Source organism: Anolis sagrei, chromosome X, assembly GCF_037176765.1.
Source record: "Anolis sagrei isolate rAnoSag1 chromosome X, rAnoSag1.mat, whole genome shotgun sequence".
Lineage (NCBI taxonomy): Eukaryota > Metazoa > Chordata > Lepidosauria > Squamata > Dactyloidae > Anolis > Anolis sagrei.
The window spans coordinates 62,214,542-62,229,185 of record NC_090034.1 but is presented as its reverse complement, the minus strand read 5'-3'; positions in this window follow the sequence as shown (position 1 = coordinate 62,229,185).

The window sequence follows — 14,644 nt, the reverse complement described above, 5'->3', positions numbered from 1 at the left end:
CCAGCCGTGCTTGAGAAGCAGGCGAGATCGAGAGCAGGGCCTCCCCGGAAGATCTTAAAGTCCTGGTGGGTTCATAGGCATCCCAGTAACTACAACTACATCCCAGTAACTGCAACTCGAATATGTCAAGGTCTATTTCCCCCCAAGAGTGCCTCAAGAGCGCCCCTGGGCAAAATCAACTATACTGCGAATGCTTACTTTGCGTAATGACTGAGCCGCCCCTGGGGACACAACACTTATCTCTTTTCCCTCCAAACCTTGTCCGTTGGTCAAAGTTTGGACAGAATACACACCAAGGGTTCAGGGGTCACTGGACATCAAATCGAACAAGGGCCCTTCCAGACGGGTCCTTTATCCCAGGATCTGATCCTAGGTTTTCTGCTTTAAAGTGGCTTATATGAGTCCGCACTGCCAGATAAAAGGTAAAGGTAGTCCCCTGACATTAAGTCCAGTCATGTCTGACTCTGGGGTGTGGTGCTCATCTCCATTTCTAAGCCGAAGAGCCGGCGTTGTCCGTAGACACCTTCAAGGTCATGTGGCCGGCATGACTGCATGGAGCGCTGTTACCTTCCCGCCGGAGCGGTACCTATTGATCTACTCACATTTGCATGTTTTCGAACTGCTAGATTGGCAGAAGCTGGGGCTGACAGCGGAAGCTCACGCCGCTCCCCGGAATCGAACCTGCGACCTTTCGATCAACAAGCTCAGCAGCTCAGTGCTTTAACCCACTGCGCCACCGGGGGCTCCGCACTGCCAGATAATCTAGGCCAAGGGTCCACAAACTTTTTAAACAGAGGGCCAGGTCACAGTTCCTCAAACTGCTGGAGGGCCGGATTATAATTTGAAAAAAACATGAATGAATTCCTATACATACCACATATCTTATTTGTAGTGGAAAAATCACTTAAAAACAATACAATAATTAAAATGATGAACAATTTAACAAATATAAACTTATTAGTATCTCAATGGGAAGTGTGGGCCTTCTTTTGGCTGATGAGATAGGATTGTTGTTGTTGTTGTGTGCTTTCAAGTCGTTTCAGACTTAGGTTGACCCTGAGCGAGGGCCGGGTAAATGACTTTGGAGGGCCGCATCCGGCCCCCGGGCCTTAGTTTGAGGACCCCTGATCTAGGCTAAATGGAAAACTTGGGATCAGATTCTGGGATAAATGGACTGTCTGGAAGGGCCCAAAGAGAGCCAATGGCCCTTTGAACTGCTGTGGCCCCATGGAAACAAAAAGAAAGGGAAAGAGGGCCCCCTTTTCCCCAATTCCTCAACGATGGAGGCCCAAATAGTCCGCACACACAACACCCTTGTTGCAGTTTGATACCGCTTTAGTGTCTCCTTGCTTCCATTTCGCAGCCAGGCCGAGTCTCCAAAAAAACAAGTCCCTGTTCGGGCGCCAAATGAAGGCAGAAAGGAGGAACCATCTGCACAGCGCAACTTGTTGTGGTTCAATTTCGCTCAGAGGGCTGGGAGGCGAAGCGAGTACGCCTGGCTGCCCCGTTGACGCAAAGGGGCTCGGGTAGGACCCCCATGGCTGCCCTAGAAGGGGTCATTAGGAGAATTTGGGTCCCCGTCACTCCCAGTGCCGTCGCCGCGTCAAACAAATGCAATCCGTCGCTTTCTCTCAATCCTCTTCTTTCTCTCTCCCTCTGTCCAAAGATATCGGTGCTTCTCCTTTCAAAATATTCCTTATAATGCAATATTTCTTATACTGAAAATTAAGATAGACCAAGGTGGAGAGAAGGGAAGTGCTCTCTCTGTGTGGGTACGCTTCGGGGATCCAGGGTTTATTTAAAAATAAAAACCATTTTTGCAGAAACGTGTGCAATGTTTCGGCATCCAGAGCAAACATTCCAACAGATTTATGAGAACGGATCGATTTTGGCACAAAGGTTGGAAACAGGACACTTGGTTGGGTCAGAGGTTTACATTATCATGATATATACATATTATTATATGCTGTATTTTCTTATATAGTAAGATATAGCATATATTATCTTCTATATATATATAAAAATGCTCTGTGCATAATGAGTACCTTAAAAACAAAAGAACTAATCAACGAAATCACACCAAATTTGGCAACAAAACGTCTCGCAACACTCAAAAAATTATGATTTTGTCATTTGGGAGTTGTAGTTGCTGGGATTTATAATTCACCTACAATCAAGGAGCATTCTGGACTCCATCAGTGATGGAATTGAACCAAACGTGGCACACAAAACTCCCATGACCAACAGAAAATACTAGCAGCGTTTGGTGGGCATTGACCTTGAGTTTGGGAGTTGTGGTTCACCTGCATCCAGAGATCACTGTGGACTCAAACAATGATGGATCTGGACCAAACTTGGCACAAATATTCCATATGCCCAAATATGAACACAGATGGAGTTTGGGGGAAATAGACCTTCACATTTGGGATTTGTAGTTATTGGGATTTATAGTTCACCTACTATCAAGGAGCATTCTGAACTCCATCAACGATGGAATTGAACCAAACTTGGCACACAAAACTCCCATGACCAACAGAAAATACTAGCAGCGTTTGGTGGGCATTGACCTTGAGTTTGGGAGTTGTAGTTCACCTACATCCAGACAGCACTGTGGACTCAAGCAATGATGGATCTGGACCAAACTTGGCACAAATATTCCATATGCCCAAATATGAACACAGATGGAGTTTGGGGGAAATAGACCTTCACATTTGGGATTTGTAGTTATTGGGATTTATAGTTCACCTACAATCAAGGAGCATTCTGAACTCCATCAACGATGGAATTGAACCAAACTTGGCACACAAAACTCCCATGACCAACAGAAAATACTAGCAGCGTTTGGTGGGCATTGACCTTGAGTTTGGGAGTTGTAGTTCACCTACATCCAGACAACACTGTGGACTCAAACAATGATGGATCTGGACCAAACTTGGCACAAATATTCCATATGCCCAAATATGAACACAGATGGAGTTGGGGGGAAATAGACCTTCACATTTGGGATTTGTAGCTACTGGGATTTATAGTTCACCTACAATCAAAGAGCATTCTGAATCCCACAAACAACAGAATTGAGGTAATTTTCCCACACAGAACACCCATGACCAACAGAAAATACTTAAGGCCATCCAGTCCAACTCTCTTCACCAGGGCAAGAAAATGTAATCATCATCATCATCATCACTTTATTTCTTAATTAGTCGCTCTCCACCAAGGTGCTCCGAGCGACTTACAATTTAAAACAGTTTATACACAATATAAAACATTAAATATAAAAACATTCAATATAAAAACATTCAACATAAAACATTCAACATAAAAACATTCAGCAATGACTATGGCAAAATTTGATCCGGTTACTTAAATGCACAACCAAACAGCCAAGTCTTGAGCGCCTTTGCAAAAGGCCGCAACTCCGACATTGCTCTAATATATGGAGGCAATGAGTTCCACAGAATTGGAGCATAGATCGAAAAAGCTCTACGCCTTGTAGCTTCCAAATGTGCCTCTGCGACCACTGATGGGGAAAAGGAATGAGACAGTCCCTAAGATATAAAGGTCCTTGGCCATTTTGAGCTCTAAATGTCTGGATCAGCATCTTGTAAGAGATCCGATGTTCTATTGGTAGCCAATGCAGTTGTTGCAGAATAGGTGTAATATGGGATCTTATAGATGATCCCGCTAGCAGCCTGGCTGCAGCATTTTGGACCATTCGAATCAGAGCCCTCCAGACAAAGAGCCATCCAGTCATAACTATAGATGGATAGACAGACAGACAGACAGACAGACAGATAGATAGATATGATTCACACACACATAGTATCATAGATTTGAAAGAGACCCCTAAAGAAGGACAATGATATGTTGCATGTTCCAGAGTAGGCAAACCAGACACTCTCCACATCAACACTGACAAAGAAACAACAAGAAATACTGTTTACTCACAAGCATAAAGGAATTGCATATATTAGAAACCAACACTTTCTCATTAATTTATTTTCCAGATCACCAGACCGGGCCACAGCAATGCGTGGCAGGGGACAGCTAGTATATTATATATTCTTATACATAATCCCTTATTGTATATTATATCAAATCCATTCTTATATATAATATATTCTTATATTCTTATATATTTCTTATATATAATATCTTAGAATACTCTCTCTCTCTCTCTCTCTCTCTCTATATATATATATACTAGCTGTCCCCTGCCATGCGTTGCTGTGGCCCAGTCTGGTGATCTGGAAAATAAAGTAATTAGAAAGTGTTGGTTTCTAATATATGTAATTTCTTTATGCTTGTGAGTAAACAGTATTTCTTGGTTGTTGTTTTTGTGTCAGTTTCAATGTAGAGATTGTCTGGTTTGCCTACACTGGAACATGCAACATATAATTGTCCTTCTTTAGGGGTCCCTTTTAATTCTATGATATTACTAGCCGTCCCCTGCCACGCGTTGCTGTGGTCCACATGGAGGTTCTGTGTGGGAGCTTTGGCCCAATTCTATCGTTGGTGGGAATCAGAATGCTCTGTGATTGTAGGTGAACTATAAATCCCAGCAACTACAACTCCCAAATGTCAAGATTCTATTTTCCCCCAAACTCCACCAGTGTTCACATTTGAGCATATTGAGTATTCGTGTAGAGTTTGGTCCAGATCCATCATTGTTTGAGTCCACAGTGATCTCTGGATGTAGGTGAACTACAACTCCAAAACCAAAGGACACTGCCCACCAAACCCTTCCAGTATCTTCTGTTGATAATGGGAGAACTGTGTGCCAAGTTTGGTTCAATTCCATCATTGGTGGGGTTCAGAATGCTCTTTGATTGTAGGTGACCTATAAGTCCCAGCAACTACAACTCCCGAATGACAAAATCAATTTTTTTGAGTGAAGGACATACATTGGGTTGTTATGTGTCTTGTGTCCAAATTTGGTGTCAATTTGTCCAGTGGTTTTTAAGTTCTGTTAATCCCACAAACGAACATTACATTTTTATTTATATAGATATCTGTCATATACATATGTGTGTGTGTGTGTGTGAATCATATCTATCTATATCTATGGCTGAATGGCTCTTTGTCAGGAGGGCTTTGGTTATGTTTTCTTGCCCTGGTGGAGTTGGGCTGGATGGCCTTAAGGCAGCATTTCTCAACCTGGGGGTGGGGACCCCTGCGAAGGTCATAAAGGGGTGTTAGTGGGGTCAACAAAGACCATAAGAAAACACAGTATATTCTGTTGGTCATGAGGGTTCTGTGAAAGTTTGGTTCAATTCTAACGTTGGTGGTATTCAGAATGTTCTTTGATTGTAGGTGAACTATAAATCCCAGTAACTACAACTCCCAAATGTCAAGGTCTATTTCCCCCCAACTCCATCTGTGTTCATATTTGGGCATATGGAGTATTTGTGCCAAGTTTGGTCCGGATCCATCATTGTTTGAGTCCACAGTGCTCTCTGGATGTAGGTAAACTATAACTCAAAACTCAAGGTCAATGCCCACTAAACCCTTCTACTGTTATCTGTTGGTCTTGGAAGTCCTGTGTGCCAAGTTTGGTTCAGTTCCATCGTTGGGGGGGTTCAGAATGCTCTTTGATTGTAGGTGAACTACAAATCCCAGCAACTACAACTCCCAAATTACAAAATCAATTTTCGAGTGAAGGACATACATTGGGTTGTTAGGTGTCTTGTGTTCAAATTTGGTGCCAATTCCCCCAGTGGTTTTTGAGTTACGTTAATCCCACAAACGAACATTACGTTTTTATTTGTATAGACTAGCTGTACCCGCCACGTGTTGCTGTGGCCAAACTTCCCTCCCTCTTTCTTTCCTTCCTTCCCTCTTTCCTTCCTTTCCTCTATTTCTTTCCCTTCCTATTTCTCTTCTTTCTTCCATCTCTACCTGTTTCTTTCCCCCCTTCTTTGCCCTTTGGTTCCATCCTTCCTTCCTTCCTTCCTTCCTTCCTTCCTTCCTTCCTTCCTTCCTTCCCTGTCTTTCGTTCCTTCTCTCCTTTCCTTCTCTTTTTCCTTTCACTTTTTTATTTCCTTCTCTCCTTCCTTGCTTCTCTTTCTTTCTTTCTTTCTTTCTTTCTTTCTTTCTTTCTTTCCTTTCTTCTTTCCCTCCCTCCTTGTCTCCTTCCTTCCTTCCCCCTTTCCCTCCTTCATTCCTTCCCTCTTTCCCTCGTTATTTCTTGACTGTCCCTTCCATTTAATTTGTATTATATAGTAATATATGTAACATATTATATAGTAATCTATATAAATATATATATACAAAATATTATATTTATATCTTACATAGAAAGAAGGAAAGGAAGGAGGAAGGAAGGAGGGAAAGAAGGGAAGGAAAAGAAAGAAGGAGGGACAGGAAGGAAGGAAGGAAGGAAAGGAAGGAGAAGGAAGGAGGGAAAGGAAGGAGGGGGTGAAGAAAGGAGGGAGGGAAGGAAATTAAGAAAGGGAAAGAAGGAGGAAAGGAAGGGAGGGAGGGAGGAAGGAAAGGAAGAAGAAAGGAGGGACAGGAAGGAAGGGAAGGAGGGAAAGAAGGAAAGGAAGGAGAACGAAGGAGGGAGGGACAGGAAGGAAGGAGGAGGGGAGGAAAGGAAGGGGAAGGAAGGAAGAAAAGGAAAGAAAGGGAGGGAGGAAAGAAGGGAAGGAAGTCCTTTCGAGTGGAGTGTGGCAGAGGCAGCTACCTCCTGTGTGTGTGTGTGTGTGTGTGTGTGTTAAATGCTTGCTGTAGGTACCGGGCTAGGGGCTGAGATGGTTTTCTCAGGAGTGATATCTGAGGCTAGTGCGATGCCTCCAATATCCCCATTGAAAACACAGCTGTTGATGGAATCTCTTTTCTCCTCTCTGCCTTGCCGCAGATGTTGCTGTTGTTGTTGTTGCATTTCTTTGGCAGTAGTGTTAATCAGCAGTGGTGTAGGGGGTGAACTCTTTCCTTCCCTGGGAAATAGATCATGAGTAGGGGGGCTGCTGCCATCCTTCCTGTGGACCAGGACCTGAATTGGAGACAGGGTGCGGGTCGCGTCCTTCTCGTTCAGCTCCAGCTCCAGAAGGTCATTTATAGGGGCCACTTCTAAGTCCATTTCATCCTGTGGGGACTCTACAGTGGACATTAAGCCCGCCCATGGCTCATCCGGGATCTCTATAGTGGTCGCTGCAGTCTCGAGGTGACCCAATCCAAGATCAGTGTCTCGCTGATCGCCGCAGACTGCATTGCTCAGGCTCATGGAGTGCTTCTGTGATGGTTTGCTAACAGCCTTAGCTGGACTGGGCTGTGGCTTATTTTTTCCGGAAGCCTCCCTGGAGGTTAGTAGGCTGGGTTTGCCCACTGATGCAGGCATGTCGTCGCCGTGCATGGGAGTTATCGGTGGGCTAATGTCCAGATCACGGAAAACCCTCAGTGGAACTATTTGGAATTTGAGCAAGAAGAGCTTCATCTTCATCAGCATAGATGGTAGTATTGATTGCTCAAAAGTAATTTCAATGGTCTTGTCTGCAGAGACTTGGGGTAACCATTTCACTTTAATTAGGTCCACACTTGGAGGGGGTATACGTAGTAGCTGGCCCAGCGATGTTCTGATGGTTCTGTATGATCTCCATCTATCCTTGTTTATGTTGTTGTTAGCAATTCGCAGCCTTATCTGGCCAGGAGGTTCTTCCACTCCAGGGGTAATCAATATATCCCCCTAGCTCTGCAAGTCTTCAAAGCAAAGGCGATGTCACAACTTCTCTATGGAGCACCCATCTGGTTAACCCCCAATAACAGCGCCATCAGATCTTTTCATTCGAAATTCCTCCACAAACTATATGGTGCCCCCAACTGTGTCCCGTATGCAGTTCTTTGTCTTGAATCTGGGCAATATTCTATTGAGGCTACTATCTGGCTAATCGTCATTAAATTTTGGCTATCTATACACTATCAAAGTCCCAGAGACTCTCTGACTCAACTCACCTTGAGCGAACTCCACCACTCCAAATGGTGCTCAACTGTCCTAGCAAAGATCGGGGAATTGGGCTACGACAGCGATTTCCTGACCCTACTATCTTTTCCCGAGTTTTTTACCCTCATCAAAAGGAGGCTGCTAGATAGGGACCACAACCAATTGTTGAGCTTGGCAAACAAATCCTGCTCACCTATTAACTTGGCAATTCCATACACACAGGGAAATCCAGCCTTTTACATCACAGAGCTCACCAACCCCTCTTACAGAAGAGCCTACATGCTGGCTAGATTTAACATCATGCCATCGCCGCTCCATAGAGGAAGACTCAATGGCCTCCCGAGCGACAAGAGGGTCTGCCTCTGCAGCACAGGACAGCTAGACTCCATACCGCATAGTCTCCTGCACTGTCCACTCTACCAGGAGCTAAGATCCAGTCTGCTAACACAAGTTTTAGACTCACTGAAGAACCGCAGCGATTCTGACAAAGTGATTTTGCTTTTAAATTGCCAGGACTTTAGCTGCTGCCTTTCAGTGGCAAGATTCCTGAATGAAGTCTGCAAACTGAATGTGTAGCAAACGAGAAGCCCTTTTTTATTATGTGTACTATTTTTTATACTCTCTGCCATGTTATGCCAATAAAGGCTTATTGTATTGAATTGTTGTGTTAAATGCGTGCTCGTATTGCCGGAGACAGGCGAGCAGGTCAGACAGAAAGGAAAGAGTTAAAACAGAAAGAAGAGTCTACAGAAAGTCCGTCCCCCACCCGCCGGCTTCTTCCAACAGGGAAAGGTGGAGGAGGAGGAGACCGCCCTCCTGGCATAGCAGGGAAAGAGAAGGGGCTCCATGCGGCAAGCCTCCCCCTCCACTCCCATGGTGCCCACTCTCACTTGTGTGTGTGTGTGTGGGGGGGGCATGCACGCGCGCCTGGCTCCTCATGCTTTAACAGCCGTCTGTTTCCCCACGAGGAAACAGACGGCTGTTGTAGACATGCAGTTTCTCCTTTGTGGACATGTAGCCGAGAAGTCCTTTCTGCTCTTTGTTTTCATGGGGGTTTTTTGAGTGGAGAACATACATTGGGTTGTTAGGTGTATTGTGTCCAAATTTGGTGCCAATTCATCCAGGGGTTTTTGAGTTCTGTGAATACCACAAACAAACATTACATTTTTATTTATATAGATGCTCTGTTCATTTTGATTGACATCATAACACAAAATCCGCTGGATGAATTTATTTATTTATTTATTTGCTGCCAACTTTGGCCACAAGACAGCTATTACGCCAAGGAGTGACCATCACCGAAAAAATTGATTTTGTCATTTGGGAGTTGTAGTTGCTGGGATTTATAGTTCACCTACAACCAAAGAGCATTCTGAACCACACCAATGATGGAATTGAACCAAACTTGGCACACAGAACTCCCATGACCAACAGAAAACCCTGGAAGGGTTTGGTGGGCATTGACCTTGAGTTTTGGAGTCGTAGTTCACCTAAATCCAGAGAGCACTGTGGACTCAAACAATGAAGGATCTAGACCAATGATGGGCAACCTTTTGAGTTTGGTGTGTCAATACTCACCAAAAAAACCCGAGCATAACTCGGGTGGGATATCACTTTGAGAAAAAAAAATCATGATATTTATAGTTTAGTAAGAAAAATATATTATTGTAATATATAACTGTATTTAATAAACCAAAAACTAATTATTTAAGTTACCTGTTTTTTCTGTAATGCCATATATCTCGGCATTATAGAAAAATGCTGGTGTAGGAGCCGAGGATGAAATGTCCTTCTTGGGATGCGGCCCCATCTTCTCTATATGCGGCCGCATGCTGCTGTGTGTCATCAAAAATGGCTACGCGTGTCAGTGCTGACACACGTGTCATAGGTTCACCATCATGGATCTAGACCAAACTTGGCACAAATACTCCATATGCCCAAATATGAACACAGAGTTTGGGGGAAATAGACCTTGACATTTGGGAATTGTAGTTACTGGGATTTATAGTTCACCTAACAACCAAAGAGCATTCTGAATCCCACCAATGATAGAATTGGGCCAAACGTCCCACACAGAACCCCCATGACCAACAGGAAATATTGTGTTTTCTGGTGGCCTTTGGCAACCCTTTAGATACCCCGCGCGTGACCCCTAGTTTGAGAAAAGCTGCCTTAAGGCCATCCAGTCCAACTCCCTTCACCAGGGTAAGAAAACATAATCCAAAGCCCTCCTGACAAAGAGCCATCCAGCCACAGATATAGATACGTATGATTCACACACACACACATGTATATGACAGATATAGTATCCTAGATTTGAAAGGGACCCCTAAAGAATGACAATGACATGTTGCATGTTCCAGAGTAGGCAAACCAGACAATGTCTACATCAACACTGACAAAGAAACAGCAAGAAATACTGTTTACTCACAAGCATAAAAGAATTACATATATTAGAAACCAACACTTTCTCATAACTTTATTTTCCAGATCACCAGACTGAGCCACAGCAACACGTGGTGGGGGACGGCTAGCATTATATATATATATATATAGAGAGAGAGAGAGAGCATATAGATTGCATTATTTTATATTATTTATGTTAATCTAGAATACCACAATATATGTAATACACTCCCAATATATTATACTGTTAGTTGTAGTATATATAATACATTACAACATTATTATATATAACATATTAGTACTATTACATTACAATTTTATTATATACATATATTTTATTTTTTATCATATCTGAACATTAGGAAGAACTTCCTGACTGTGAGAGCTGTTCAGCAGTGGAACTCTCTGCCCCGGAGTGTGATGGAGGCTCCTTCTTTGGAAGCTTTTAAACAGAGGCTGGATGGCCATCTGTTGGGGATGCTTTGAATGCAGTTTTCCTGCTTCTTGGCAGGGGGTTGGACTGGATGGCCCATGAGGTCTCTTCCAACTCTATGATTCTATTATTTTACATATATTATTTACAATAGTTATTACAATCTATATATTATTATCATTTGCATATATTAAGGGGCTCCCAAGTGATGCTGCAGGAGACACGATGGAACTGGGTTTTCCTGGCTGCCCCCTCTTCACTCTGGACTCATTATATATAGAGAGAGGGAGGGGGGCATTCAGTGGTGGGATATAGACTGCCTGGAAGACTCCTTCCTCTGGAGGTTTGGAATGGGGCTGGCCATCTGCCAGGAGGGATCGGACGGTGCCAGGAAGGAATGGGGCTGGACTAGATGGTCTTTGGGGCTCCCCATGGCTTCCATTGCTTTGGGAAGGAAAGAGAGCCCACCCATTGCAGCAGCACTAATTCGGCCTGAAGGGTCGCAGTGGCGGTGGGGGGAAGCACTGCCCTTATGGGACCCCCTCTTTCCCCCTAATAACAATAAGGCCAGGCCCATTCCCGCAGCTGTCTTTCCTTCCCCTCGAAGCCCCTTCTAATTGGGGGATAATTGGGTCAAAGCCCCCCAGGTGGGCCTCCAACCCAACACACAGCCCTCACTGCTCTCCATCAAGGCACATTTAGAGCCCAGGAGCAGAAGAAAAATAAGTATTATTATTATTATTATTATTATTATTATTACTAGCTGTCCCCTGCCACGCGTTGCTGTGGCCCAGTCTGGTGATCTGGAAAATAAAGTAATGAGAAAGTGTTGGTTTCTAATGTATGTAATTCCTTTCTGCTTGTGAGTAAACAGTATTTCCTGTTGTGTCTTTGTCAGGGTTGATGTGGAGAGTGTCTGGTTTGCCTATTCTGGAAGATGCAACATATCATAGTCCTTCTTTAAGGGTCTCTTTCAAATCTGTGATACTATATCTGTGTGTGCGCAAGAGAATCATATCTATCTATCTATATTTATGACTGGATGGCTCTTTGTCAGGAGGGCTCTGATTATATTTTCTTGCCCTGGTGAAGAGAGTTGGACTGGATGGCCTTAAGTATTGTCTGTTGGTCATGGGGGTTCTGTGTGGGAAGTTTAACCCATTTCTGTCGTTTGTGGGTTTCAGAATGCTCTTTAATTGTAGTGAACTATAAATCCCAGTAACTACAAATCCCAAATGTCAAGGTCTATTTCTTCCAAACTCCAACTGTGTTCATATTTGGGCATATGGAATATTTGTGTCAAGTTTGGTCCAGATCCATCATTGTTTAAGTCCACAGTACTCTCTGGATGTAGGTGAACTACAACTCCCAAACTCAAGGTCAATGCCCACCAAACCCTTCTAGTGTGTTCTGTTGGTCATGGAAGTCCTGTATGCCATGTTTGGTTCAATTCCATCATTGGTGGAGTTCAGAATGCTCCTTGATTGTAAGTGAACTATAAATCCCAGTAACTACAACTCCCAAATGTCAAGGTCTATTTTCCCCAAACTCCATCTGTGTTCATATTTGGTCATATAGAGTATTTGTGCCAAGTTTGGTCCAGATCCATCATTGTTTGATGTGCTCTCTGGATGTAAGTGAACTACAACTCCCAAACTCAAGGTCAATGCGCACCAAACCCTTCTAGTGTTTTCTGTTGGTCATGGGAGTTCTATGTGCCAGGTTTGGTTCAATTCCATCATTGGTGAAGTTCAGAATGCTCTTTGATTGTAGGTGAACTATAAATCCCAGCAACGACAACTCCCAAATGTCAAGGTCTATTTCCCTTATACTCCATCTGTGTTCATATTTGGGCATATGGAATATTCGTGCCAAGTTTGGTCCAGATCCATCATTGTTTGAGTCCACAGTGCTCTCTGGATGTGGGTGAACTACAATTCCCAAACTCAAGGTCAATTTCCACCAAACCTTTCCAGTTTTTTCTGTTGGTCATGGGAGCCCTGTGTGCTAAGTGTGGCCCAATTCCATCATTGGTGGAGTTCAGAATGCTCTTTGATTGTAGGTAAACTATAAATCCCAGCAACGACAATTACCAAATGACAAAATCAATTTTTTTTAGTGGAGGACATAAATTGGACTGTTAGGTGTCTTGTGTCCAAATTTGGTGCCAATTCCCCCAGTGGTTTTGGAGTTCTGATGGTAGCACGAACTAACATTACATTTTTATTTATATAGATTAATTAATGGTATTTTTACCCTGCTTTTCTCTGCAAGTGGACCCAAGGCGGCTTACAACAAAGTAAAACATACATACAGCACAAAAGTTAAAACATTGTTAAAATCTAATAATAATAATAATTGTCGAAGGCTTTCATGGCTGGAATCACTAGGTTCTTGTGGGTTTTTTCGGGCTATATGGCCATGTTCTAGGGGCATTCTCTCCTGACGTTTTGCCTGCAGCTATGGCAAGCATCCTCAGAGGTGAGGACGCTTGCCATAGATGCAGGCGAAACGTCAGGAGAAATGCCTCTAGAACATGGCCATATAGCCCGAAAAAACCCACAAGGACTTAGTAATAATAATAATAATAATAATAATAATAATAATAATAGTAATATCTGCCTGTGACAAAGAACTGGTGGGATCACAAGCCTGAAAAAGTTACAGAAAATGAACACATCAAACTACACTGGGACTTCTCCAGGAGCAGCAGCACCTCAAAAGAATGTGGGAGTTTGATTGTAATAAAGTAATACACCCACAAAACTGGAAAGGAATGTGGAATATGCGTATATTATGTGTCGATCACGGTATCCTTCTGGGGCGCCTCATGGACATGGGGCTCGGGGGCACTGCTTTGCAGTGGCTCCAATCCTTCCTTGAGGGACGGTCCCAGAAGGTGTTACAGGGTGACACCTGTTTGGCTCCGCAACCGTTGTTGTGTGGAGTCCCACAGGGTTCAATTCTGTCCCCAATGTTATTTAACATCTACATGAAGCCGCTGGGGGAGATAATTCGGAGTTTCGGAATGAGATGTTATCTCTACGCAGATGATGTCCAAATCTGTCACTCCTTTCCACCTGTCACCAAGGAGGCTGTCCAGACCTTGAACCGGTGTCTAGCTGCTGTATCGGACTGGATGAGAGCTAACAAATTGAAATTGAATCCAGACAAGACAGAGGTCCTACTGGTCAGTCGTAAGGCCGAATAGGGTATAGGGTTACAGCCTGTGTTAGACGGGGTTACACTCCCCCTGAAGACGCAGGTTCGCAGCTTGGGAGTGATCCTGGACTCATCGCTGAGCCTGGAACCCCAGGTCTCGGCGGTGGCTGGGAGAGCTTTTGCACAATTAAAACTTGTGCGCCAGCTGCGCCCGTACCTTGGGAAGTCAGATCTGGCCACGGTGGTCCATGCCCTTGTTACATCCCGGTTGGATTACTGCAACGCACTCTACGTGGGGTTGCCTTTGAAGACTGCTCGGAAACTACAACTAGTCCAGCGAGAAGCAGCCAGATTGCTCACCGGAGCGGCGTATAGGGAGCATACCACCCCCCTATTGCGTCAGCTCCACTGGCTGCTGATCCAATTCTGAGCACAATTCAAAGTACTGGTTTTGACCTACAAAACCCTATACGGTTCCGGCCCAGTGTATTTGTCCGAACGGATCTCCCTCTACATCCTATCTCGAACTTTAAGATCATCTGGGGAGGCCCTGCTCTCGACTCCGCCACTATCACAAGTGAGGTTGGCGGGGACGAGGAGCAGGGCCTTCTCAGTGGTGGCCCCTCACCTATGGAACTCACTCCCCGAGGAGGTTAGATCAGCGACTTCCCTTCTGGCATTTAGGAAAAGACTGAAGACCTGGA